This window comes from Leptodactylus fuscus, chromosome 1, assembly GCF_031893055.1.
Source record: "Leptodactylus fuscus isolate aLepFus1 chromosome 1, aLepFus1.hap2, whole genome shotgun sequence".
NCBI classification, from domain to species: Eukaryota; Metazoa; Chordata; class Amphibia; order Anura; family Leptodactylidae; genus Leptodactylus; species Leptodactylus fuscus.
The window spans coordinates 17,785,423-17,797,760 of NC_134265.1; the positions used below are offsets into that span (position 1 = coordinate 17,785,423).

Genomic DNA, 12,338 nt, shown 5'->3' on the forward strand with positions numbered 1-12,338 from the left:
CTTATATTTATAGCCCTGGGCGGGGTGATGTTCCCGCCGTGTCCAAGGGCAAATGGTCTAGAGACACAGATTAAGGGTCTACTATGTGGCCCTCAGAGAAAGGAGGGCCCAGCTCATGACTAATGGGGCATCTTGGGAGGGGTAAGGAACACGGGGAATCATGGGAGGCTTCATTATAATGGACACCTATGCCCCATCCTAGGGGCCGACCACCATCTTGTTTTGCCTCAAGACTTGTGGATTGGTCGCGTACCCCATAAACATGGAGATCTGGGTGCGTCACCTGTCCCTGGGTTGCTAGGCGACAGCATTACAAGATTTGGCTGACAACTCAGTGACAACTATAGCCTTCACTATTGCTCAGACATGGGGTGGTCACTCGAATTATGATCAAATTATCCGCATACCTCCCAACCGTCCCGATTTCCGCGACATGTCCCGCGGTCCCGGTTGGAGGGAGGTATGTCCCGATTTCAACTCAGATCTACGTCCAGGGGTCAGCTCCTTTCTTCGCCGCTGAACACCGCCTACTGGCTTGTAGACGCGATGTGATGACGTCACATCACGTCTACAACTGTGTGCCAGTGAGAGAGAGGGGCGCAGAGTGCAGCGGGGGAACGAAGGAGAAGGTAAGTGTAATGTGGAGGTGGAACGTGAAACTGGGGGCAGATGAAGGAGAGGACGGCATGACACTGGGGGCAGAGATGGAGAGGACATGAATCTGGGGGCAGAGATGTGGGAACATTAATCTAGGGGCAGAGATGGAGGGGACATGAATCTGGGGGCAGAGATGTGGGAACATTAATCTAGGGGCAGAGATGGAGGGGACATGAATCTGGGGGCAGAGATGTGGGAACATTAATCTAGGGGCAGAGATGGAGGGGACATGAATCTGGGGGCAGAGATGGGGGACATGAATCTGGGGGCAGAGATGGAGAGGACATGAGTCTGGGGGCAGAGATGTGGGGACATGAATCTGGGGGCAGAGATGGAGGGGACATGAATCTGGGGGCAGAGATGGAGAGGACATGAATCTGGGGGCAGAGATGGAGGGGACATGAATCTGGGGGCAGAGATGTGGGGACATGAATCTGGGGACAGAGATGGAGGGGACATGAATCTGGGGGCAGAGATGTGGGGACATGAATCTGGGGGCAGAGATGTGGGGACATGAATCTGGGGGCAGAGATGTGGGGACATGAATCTGGGGGCAGAGATGTGGGGACATGAATCTGGGGGCAGAGATGTGGGGACATGAATCTGGGGGCAGAGATGGGGAGACATGAATCTGGGGGCAGAGATGGGGAGACATGAATCTGGGGGCAGAGATGGGGGGACATGAATCTGGGGGCAGAGATGGGGAGACATGAATCTGGGGGCAGAGATGGGGAGACATGAATCTGGGGGCAGAGATGGAGGGACATGAATCTGGGGGCAGAGATGGAGGGACATGAATCTGGGGGCAGAGATGTGGGGACATGAATCTGGGGACAGAGATGGAGGGGACATGAATCTGGGGGCAGAGATGTGGGGACATGAATCTGGGGGCAGAGATGTGGGGACATGAATCTGGGGGCAGAGATGTGGGGACATGAATCTGGGGGCAGAGATGTGGGGACATGAATCTGGGGGCAGAGATGTGGGGACATGAATCTGGGGGCAGAGATGGGGAGACATGAATCTGGGGGCAGAGATGGGGAGACATGAATCTGGGGGCAGAGATGGGGGGACATGAATCTGGGGGCAGAGATGGGGAGACATGAATCTGGGGGCAGAGATGGGGGGACATGAATCTGGGGGCAGAGATGGGGAGACATGAATCTGGGGGCAGAGATGGAGGGACATGAATCTGGGGGCAGAGATGGAGGGACATGAATCTGGGGGCAGAGATGTGGGGACATGAATCTGGGGGCAGAGATGGGGGGACATGAATCTAGGGGCAGAGATGGGGGGACATGAATCTGGGGGCAGAGATGGGGGGACATGAATCTAGGGGCAGAGATGGGGGGACATGAATCTGGGGGCAGAGATGGGGGACATGAATCTGGGGATAGAGATGGAGGGACATGAATCTGGGGGCAGAGATGGAGGGGACATGAATCTGGGGGCAGAGATGGGGAGACATGAATCTGGGGGCAGAGATGGAGGGGGGACATATAATTTACAGGTGACTGGAGGAGGATTATACTGTGTGCGGGCACATGAAAAATTAATGAGAATGGGGGAGACAACACAAAAGTGGGCGGGGCTAAATTTGCCGCAGAGCGCTACGCACATTTTGTCCCTCTTTCAGTTCTTCAAAAGATGGGAGGTATGTATCCGTGACCCCGTCAACTAGATATAATGGAAGCTATAGCAGTTGTCAGCTTTCCCAGTAAACTACATGACAACCCCATACGCCGGATATCAATGGAAGCACATCGGTTGTCAGCCATCTTCCCTACGACACCCTTACGGCCATGTCGGACCCCATTTGGCTACCATAGAGCCAGAAATGGCCCTTAAAAGTGAAAATTATTACAGAAAGGTGACCCTATAAGGAGAGGCGCTGGATGTATACACGGCCTGTATAGACAGCAGCTGGATGTATACACAGACAGAGAAGGGCGCCCCTCCCAGGTCAGCACGGGGCGGGCTCCGGAGCCATGATAGTCTGCTTATATACACAGCCAGGCCCCGCCCCCGGCTAGTAGACTGCGCGCATAAGGAGGAAGGCCACGCCCATATACGGTAAGGGGGCGTATCCCACTCCTGTAAATATAGGGAGCAAGCCCCTCCCACAGGGGGCGTACACCTAGGGAGTGGGCGGGCTGTGATTTGTACACATTCCTCGCCGTCTCCATACACAGTGCTGCGGTGAGGCGGGCGTGTCTCTCCTCGGGCGCTAGGGGGCGGGCTGGGCAGCGCACACAGTCCTGAGTGACGTCACGGCGCCCTGTCTCCCGCAGCTGGCTCTTGGATGCGCTGGTGTCAGTGAGTGGCCGGCGGACGGAGCGGTGACTCATCCCGCAGACTGCTCAGCACAGCGGCCGCGGACAGCAGCAGCGAGCACCGGCGATGTGAGTCAGGAGTGCGGGACGGAGAGGGCCCGGGGCTGAGGGGGCCGGGGGGCTGCGCCAGTCATTGTGTATGGAGCATGTGGGCTGCGGGTGATGGCTTACATGGGACTGCTGGGTGTTTACAACATGTAGGGGGGGGGGGGGGGGCTGGATGTACTACCTAGGGGGAGATGGGGGGGGGCTGCTGGGGTCAGGAGATTCTGGAAGGGGGGGACTGTTGGGGTCAGGAGATTTGGGGGGGGCTGTTGTGTTTAGTAGATGCTGGGGAGGACTGTTGGGGTCAGGCAATTCTGGGGGGACTGTTGTGTTTAGTAGATGTTGGGGGTCAGGAGATTTTTTTTGGGGGGGCTGTTGTGTTTAGTAGATTCTGGGGAGGACTGTTGGGGTCAGGTGATTCTGGTGGGGACTGTTGTTTTTAGTAGATGTTGGGGGTCAGGAGATTTGGGGGGGGGGGACTGTTGGGTCAGGAGATTTTGGGGGGGGGGGGGGACTGTTGGGGTCAGGAGATGGCGCTGCTCAGGGTTATGGACTGTTGCAGTTTGGACATAGCGCTGATGGTGGTCGGGCCTGTTATGATCCATCATTGTAATCTTCCCGGGGGTCCTCGGGATCAGACCCCCTCCCCTATGTAATTCAGTATATCATCAGTGCTTATGATGTTAACCCCTTCCCCCCCTGGGGTGTGATAACAATCGCTATTCGCAGTGTACGGGATCGGCTCGGATTACATTTGATTTTTCTTGACATTTGTACAAAATATTCCATAAAATCTGGTGAAACCATCTCGGGGATTCCTCAGCGCTCCTTCAGATCTGTTTGTGTTTTGCGGTCGCGGCCAATTTGTCATCTTCAGGTTGTAAAAATTCTCCTCTGTGGTTTCTTCATTTATATCTGTTTTTGGGAAAGCTGGGTGATGGCTAGTGCAGCTCTCAGATATATCAGTGTTGTATCTCAATCTAACAGGACAGATTTGACATTCAGGAGTTTGGGAAAGAAGAGTGACCTCTTGTCAGAGCTGTGATGCTATTCACCCAGCTTTCCCAGAGATGAATTGACTTTGTATAGTATAGTGTCCTGTCCATATACTGTAACTATAGATGAGACTTGGAGTACGGATACAAAAGATGTAGCAGAGCTGAACTTGTCCTTCTATTATTTGGTTATACATAAGACCCGCGGTTGGGGCGGAATTTGCATCCGTTATCCAGGCGATATAACATGGCCATGTGATGAATAGAATCGCCATCCTGTGCCACTGTTGCCCCCTATAATGGGTATATATTGTGCACGCCGCAAATCCAGCTCTGCTACATATGTCTAACCCCAGTAGTGAATTGACTGCATGTGCTTTGTGATACATTGTTGCTGTTTGTCATGTGGATACAATGTATAAGATCTTAGAATGTTTATACTTAGAGGACAGAAGTTTCAGTAAAGTTTTCCTTCACGTGTCAGCGGCAACAATTCTGGAAAAATGGGCGGAAACCGAAGAGACCTGAAATTCTGTAAAATGGAAGAAAATCTTTCCGTAACGGTTCCGTCCCCAGCAGATCACAGCTCGTATACATCACCTATAGTTATACAGTGATATTCCTAATTCTGCAGTTATAGGACTGGAACCTATTCCACATTATCAGGGGAGAGGGTTTCAATTCCCTTTGAAGATGCCGAATATTGTAGGATCGACATATATAGAATGTACAAGGTGGTTCGTGTGTGAACAGTCACCAGCACAGACACTGACTCAGGTCCTCATGGGTATCAGATGTTCTCCTCCGTCCAATATCAGTCTCTGAATTTCTACTTTTTTGGGTTTGTTTTTTGTGTGTAAATATAAGGCTACATGTGCCGGGTCTGTGGTTGATATTTGTGTGCCGTGTGGGCCCATGTCAGTGACTGAGGCAGTAACCCTGTATATAGTGAGTCCTGCTCTCAGCTGATACATTGTATCCAGTCTAGACAATGCTCTGTGAGCTCAACAGCCTGGACTCCACACTGATACATTGTATCCAGTCTAGACAATGCTCTGTGAGCTCAACAGCCTGGACTGATACATTGTAGCAAGCTAGCAGAGCGATTTATGCAACTGCTGCTGATGTATCCAGTCTAGACAATGCTCTGTGAGCTCAACAGCCTCGACTTCACACTGATACAATGTATCCAGTCTAGATAATGCTCTGTGAGCTCAACAGCCTGGACTGATACATTGTAGCAAACTAGCAGAGAGATTTGTACAGCTTCTGATGATGAATCCAGTCTAGACAATGCTCTGTGAGCTCAACATGGCAGTAGCAGCTGCTGCATAAATCTCTGAGTTTGTTACAATGTATCAGTCTGAGATCCAGGCTGCTGAGCTCACAGAGCATTGTTTCCACTAAGAGCTGGCCTGGCTGTGTCTCTGAAGCTCCCTGTATAATTCCACCTTCCACTACTGAAGTGGAGTAAAGACTCTCGTAGACCTGGACTCTTGTGTCTTGAGAACATTACAATATCCTTCTGCAAGTCTCTGCTTTCCAAGAATACAAGATAGTGGCTACAATTCCTCACTCCAATGGCTCCTGGATTTTCTAGATTATTAGACAGTTCTAGTATATAAAACATGTCATGGGGTTGGAGATCCGTCGATGAGAAGACACTTGAGGACGTCTTGTCACAGATTTCTTCTCTTAGTCCTTAGTCTTGGGATATTCCGCATTATATAGCAGACATCAGTGTGTCAGGGTTCCTGTATTGCAGGATAACATTGGATCATTTGTCATAGTGTTACAGTTCAGAGCTATATAAATGTATAGTTTTAGTATTTTTTTTTTCTTTTTTAAGGTTTTATTTGTAGAATTTTCTGGATACCTGTAGATCTTCACCGGCAGGACTTGTATACTGTTTATATTTGCTGTTTATCGCCCTATTTCCTGTGTACGTCTGCCTGGAATCTGGGTAATGTCCTCGTGTAACAGAATATTCCAAGTGTTGACCTGTTACACTAAGATTGACCGTATACAGTGACTAGATATGTTGTACAGATACTGGTGAGGGTTGTAGATTTGGACATGAATGGGGGGGGGGGGTGGCGGCTTAAAGGGGTTGTCGAGGATTGGGACGGCCACTGGTGCCCTATTGTCCGCTCCCAGACCCTTTTCCACCATATGTCGGGCTCCACTCTGGATGCCATGAGGCTCACATGACCACTGGCCACGGACTGGTGATGTCACTCGCATATGTCATCAGTTCCTTATTAGCAATCGTTGAGGTCACTGATCAGTCTGGTGAGCCCTGGCACGCAACGGACAGGGAACCAGGAGCCGACAGTGGACAGGTTAGATCTATCTCCTAGCTCTCTCCTAGCTCTCTCCTAGCTCTCTCCTAGCTCTCTCCTAGCTCTCTCCTAGCTCTCTCCTAGCTCTCTCCTAGCTCTCTCCTAGCTCTCTCCTAGCTCTCTCCTAGCTCTCTCCTAGCTCTCTCCTAGCTCTCTCCTAGCTCTCTCCTAGCTCTCTCCTAGCTCTCTCCTAGCTCTCTCCTAGCTCTCTCCTAGCTCTCTCCTAGCTCTCTCCTAGCTCTCTCCTAGCTCTCTCCTAGCTCTCTCCTAGCTCTCTCCTAGCTCTCTCCTAGCTCTCTCCTAGCTCTCTCCTAGCTCTCTCCTAGCTCTCGCTCTCTCTCTCTCTCTCCTAGCTCTCTCTCTCTCTCTCTCTCTCCTAGCTCTCGCTCTCTCTCTCTCTCTCCTAGCTCTCGCTCTCTCTCTCTCTCCTAGCTCGCTCTCTCATCTCTCTCCCATTGGCTTCTCCTCTTCCAAGTATCCCCGTCCAGCACAGATCTGTCTAAAATTGGTGGATGAAAAAGTCCGGCAGTTTAAAAAAAAAAAATTAAAATTCTGACGGACCGCATTTATAGTCATTAGGATCTCTTGAGCTCTGATGGACCAGAACAACGGACGCCCAGTGCTAGTATGATCCTAGAATCAGAGTAAGGTTTTGGATTTTCTTTACCTTTTCTGCCTTCCATAAGGTTGGGGTTATTTTATTTTTATTTTTTTCGTTGTTACTATAAGGCTTCTTCCCCCGTTTATGTTGTGACTGGTACATACTGGTGGTTGTGCTCATACTTGTATAATTGTCTGTTTTGTTTTGGGGTTTTTTGACCCTTAAATCCACCTTTAAAGACGCTTTTTCATCTCTAGAAATTTCAGAATTTCGTCTTTTTATACCATTTATACATCAAAATAAAATATTACAAATAAATCTAGCCGTTCTTGCTGTCCCCGTACTACTCGCCAGGAGAGGACGTATCAAGGACTTGCATTTTGCTCTGTGCCGCCATGTTTCCTGTGGATGTTTGCCTTGTGTCCGGATTAGATCCTCTTATAATGGTATTTTCTGAGTTTTGACCTTTTATACCAGGACTATTAGAGTAGAGAGAAATGGGACGTGATTGAAACACCGACGGTCACGGAGACGGCGTGTTGTAGGGTGTATTAGCTTGCAGAACTGCAGGGCGTCGTCTGAAGCTGTACATAGCTAGTCCTGCTCTCGGCTGATACATTGTATCCAATCTAGACAATGCTCTGTGAGCTCAACAGCCTGGACTCCACACTGATACATTGTAGCAAACTAGTAGAGAGACCTGTGCAGCTGCTGCTGATGTATCCAGTCTAGACAATGCTCTGTGAGCTCAACAGCCTGATACATTGTAGCAAACTAGTAGAGAGATCTATGCAGCTGCTGATGTATCCAGTCTAGACAATGCTCTGTGAGCTCAACAGCACAGACTCCAGACTGATACATTGTAGCAAACTAGTAGAGAGATCTATGCAGCTGCTGATGTATCCAGTCTAGACAATGCTCTGTGAGCTCAACAGCACAGACTCCAGACTGATACATTGTAGCAAACTAGTAGAGAGACCTGTGCAGCTGCTGCTGCTGTGTTGAGCTCACAGAGCATTGTCCACACTGCAGCAGAGGGGTGTTTTCAGCGTATAGACTGTACATGATAACATCTGCAGCAGAATTTCTGTTCAGCAATAGACCTGCCCTGGTTAAAGCGCTAAACGTCCAGCCACGGGTGATTTACGTTCACCTGTATAAATCTGTAACCTTCATTACTTATTGACCAGGCCTCTCCTGCTAATGAATCCCGTCATTAATTAACCACTGAGTAGCTGGAGTAAAGGTGGGGGGGTGAGGACGACCCCTCTGCTAAGTCTCCAGTAGCTGGCGCGGTGTGGTAGGTCGTTCCTTATTAGACTCCTCAATGTAAGCGCAGACGTAAGTTTCATTGCTTTCTGTGGATTGTATTCATTGGGGTAGAAACAAATGGCGCCACTATAGTCGTGTGGCTGTGATGGGTATTGCACTATTATTTGTCTTTTCGTACCTGGTATAACCCTTGACCTTGGCAGGAGTGCTTTCATGGTTTATGGATTCCTAAAATACTCCCGGCCCCCTCAGACCTGTTATCTCTCCTTCGAGGGCTCTTCCTCCATTGACCGGCCGCGTGACACCGTCTCAAGTGTATTGAAGTGGTGACTGTTTCCTTGTAGAGATTGTGAGTTTTCCTATAGCTGCCCCTGGACCAGTTCCTTGTAACTTCTCAAATGTATCAGAAATAAAAAATAACATTGCAAAAGTATTCCTAAAAAATGTCTACAGCTCCTAGGCAGAGCGATGGGTCTGCACGCTAACAGACTACAACTAAATCTGTGTAGTCAGACCAGTCATGTGTCCTTACATCTGACCCAACAAAGCATCAAGCACAGCGCCGCACATTGTACAGTGGCTGGTTTCGGTATTGCAGCTCGGCCTCCTTCTTTTAGGAGGTATATATAGAGATGATACATATTATGCCTTGTTATAACTGCAATATAAATATAGATATACAGAATATCTGCAGTTATAATCCATCCTCCAGCCGGTCTCGGGGTCGGCAGGTTCACACATCGGCTTTGCAGGCGGGCGGGGGGGGATTAGCACTGCTGTTCCAGAAACGTTCCCTATGGCACATATTCGGTGTCCTGTTCATTGTATCCCTGTGATGACCGTGACCTTCACACTAGGGGCACTGGGCCGTTGGACTATTGGCGGTTTAACCCTTTAGATGCTGCAATCAGTCGTGACTGTGATCTAGCGCAAAGGAGGGGGCTCATTTTGTTACCCCCTTTGTAAAGTGATGCAAACCAAAGACCTGAGTATAACGGATATGTTTTTATTTTCGTTTTTTTTTTTTTTTTTGCATTTTGTTCTCAAATACCGAGGGAGTCGCAACCCTGACGGTAGCGACAAGGTCAGCCATGTTGCTTTTTTTTCCCCCTCCCCTGCAGTTTATTCGAGGTGACAGAGACGTGTCTAAGAATAGCTTTGTATCTATGAAGAACGTTAGATAATGTCAGTGACAGGGTGAGATCCCAACACATGGACAGGGCGAGAGGTGACCCACAACTAAATATAGGCCTGATGACATCCAGACGTGAGCAGCGGCCTGTACCTGATCCATGTCATTCATCCCCGGGCGAGGATCTGGTCTGGTATATACCTTCCCCATATATCTGTATCCCCTGCACCCTGTATATCGATCTCTGCATCCCCTAAATCATATATATATCTCCATATACCCTCAACCCTGTGTATATATTATTCCCTGTATCCCATATATCCGTCTCCCACACCCCCACCTCCATTCTGTGTCCATATATTGCTGCGTGTTACCTTGTGTGTATATATCTGTATCCCTTTGTCCCTTTGGGACGTTGCGTCCAGTCTAGACTCCGATACTGTCTTTTCCATGGTTTTCCATTCTGTTTCATCCTGTTGGGTCCCTTGAGCTCCGCACCTCGGTGACAGGGGACCGGGGATAATCTGCACGTTTTCCTGCACTTATTAACCCCTTGTAAATGTCCCCGGTGGCGTCCTAGTCTCTATACAGCGAGGGGTTGCACGCATGGTCTTTTTATCCCCCCTCCTCCTATATAGGATCTTCACACCTGATGCCTAGCTCATCGCAGAAATGCAGCAAGCAAAAAAAACAAGGCACAATTTACGTTTGCAGTAAAATGAATGAGATTTTATTTATTGCATCACATCCCTGAATCCGCTTGCAAAATGTGGAGAGAAAAATCTTGCAAGCAGGACTTAGCTTTCTGCGTTTTTTTGAGGGGGCGGAACCTATTACAGTGTATGGGGTTCGTGGGTAACCGCTTTGTGAACGGATTGGGTTTCCGTTTTTCGGGTCCTCACTTGGCCTAGCCCGAGTGTGAACCTAGAATAACACAGCAGGTTATTTTTACCTGCAAAAGAACACCTTTGTTTTGCAAAAATGGCATTCTACGTGTAAAGGAGTATGCGGGGGCTTTCCTTTGAATAGGTCATCCATAGCAGATTAATGGGGTCCTACCCCCCCCGTCACCACCCACTTCAGCCCATTGCAGTGACCTCCCATGTCCACAGAATACTGAATGCACGCAGAGCATTGTGCACCGCGTCTGCTTCCCTGCACCGTATAAGGCCGGTGCAGGCGCCTTGTCGTGAATTAAAAGCACGGGGGACACGGAGACGTCCCTGTGTGCTGCCCATGCACGGGCCGTGTGTCTGTGGCTCCTATCAATTAAAGAATAGGAGACAGGGGAGCATGGGCCACAAAATGGGACAGGAATAGGACCTGTCCTATCTGATGCAGCCCAGACTGGGACCGTGCAAATCATGGTTGTGATCTGGGAAATACACGGATCGCTCACTGTCCCACATCACGGTCGTCTGCAAAGGGCCCACCGGCCGTGCCTGCCTCTGCCACCGTGTAGCTTGTTCTGGACCCTTCACTTAGCGAAGTAGTGAGTTTCCCCCCCCTCCGCTATTAATGAACTATGCTAAGGACAAGTTATCTGCGGCAAAATCCTGAAAACCCCTTTAACAGATGCAGCAATTATTGGCATCACTTTTAGGAATGTGGCCCCTGGGTGCTATCGGTTAACCCCTGCCATCAGCTGATATCGCCGGGGGGGGGGGGGGGATGGAAGATTTGTGAGTTTATTATTTGCTCCAAATTTCAATAAATTAATATATCAATAAATTATCTGAAAATGTTAAAAAATAAAGTACTAGGTGCCGTTCACTCACATCCGTACCAGGGTGATGAGGTCTTAGGGATGCAAAGACTAAAAAAAAAACAAATTTTTTTTATATGTACAGAAAAAAAATACAAAAAAAATAGACTCAGAGCGCAAAAAAAAAAAAAACAAGGACCCGGCGCTGCCTTAATGAGAACCCAGGCTGTGCCCTGAAAGGGTTAATAAGCAGCAGCCGCTCGTAGTGTGAACGGTCCGGTACGTTTATAGCCGGCACTTCAGGAAAAAAAAAGCAGCGTAACAAGGACGTCCATTGTCATCGCAGGAAGTCCGCGCCGGCCCTTCTTATCAATGGGCGATCTGTCCGGTCCTGCAGGAGCCACGCTGTAAGGTGTCCTGTGGCCGCCATGTTGTAGTGTCAAATTGGGCCTGAACACTCGGACTCTTATATTCGGTGGGAATTTGCATTGATCTCTTGCCCCTCGGGGGGTGCCGCTCTTTCACTTGGTATACACAGCTCCATACAGGACAAGGACAGGGGGCGCTGGACCTAGTCTCATGGATCTACTGACAACTCGGATCTGACAACCTTTTTCCGGCACAACAAGGGGGCAGGAAGAACACCGCCTTATACCCCTAGTACCCCCGTTTTTAGATGATGTCACGGCTTGTCCCCTCCCCCTCCCCGCACTGAGCATGTGTAGAAAACTCTCCCATAGTCCTCAGATTATTGCTGCCTATGGACATGACTGTGCTGTAAAGCAGATCACGAAATGCTGTGAACAGAGCGGAGGAGAAGCTCAGGCAAGATGGCCGCCCCCATCATCATGGACAGGAAATAGAATTTAAAAAAATCTAAATAAAATGATTGATTTCACTATTTTGGTTTAATAATATAATAAGTGACCCCTTCCCTTTAAATATTTTGACTCTCGAGCGTCGCCGGTCGCCGTATTCTTGTGACATTGTTTCTTTTATCTTCTGTAAACACTGTAACTTTTTACATTAGTGGAATGCAAACATAAGCTGTGGCGGAGAATCTTGTATGAAGACAAGCAACCACAAAAATCTGCTAATACGTAATGTAAATAGAGAGACACACCAGGAGAACGCCGCCATTCCCCCGCCACGTCACTGGGTCGATTCAGATTCAGGCAAGAATCCTCTAAAATTTGAACCAAATTTTAATTTCCAGATGGAACATAAGTCTGTTGCACTCGTAGATTTAGAAAATT

The 12,338-nt window shown here is 49.0% G+C and overlaps 1 protein-coding gene across 1 annotated transcript in view; it reads left to right on the forward strand.

Annotated features, from left to right (window-relative positions):
* Positions 1–2,929: 2,929 nt before the first annotated feature.
* The window catches only part of LIFR (LIF receptor subunit alpha), a 42,644-nt gene continuing 33,235 nt past the window's right edge, over positions 2,930–12,338 (forward strand). The window contains exon 1 of the mRNA XM_075267591.1: positions 2,930–3,059. The gene's annotated coding sequence lies outside the window, so the exon portion shown is untranslated. The remainder of the gene's footprint in view (positions 3,060–12,338) is intronic.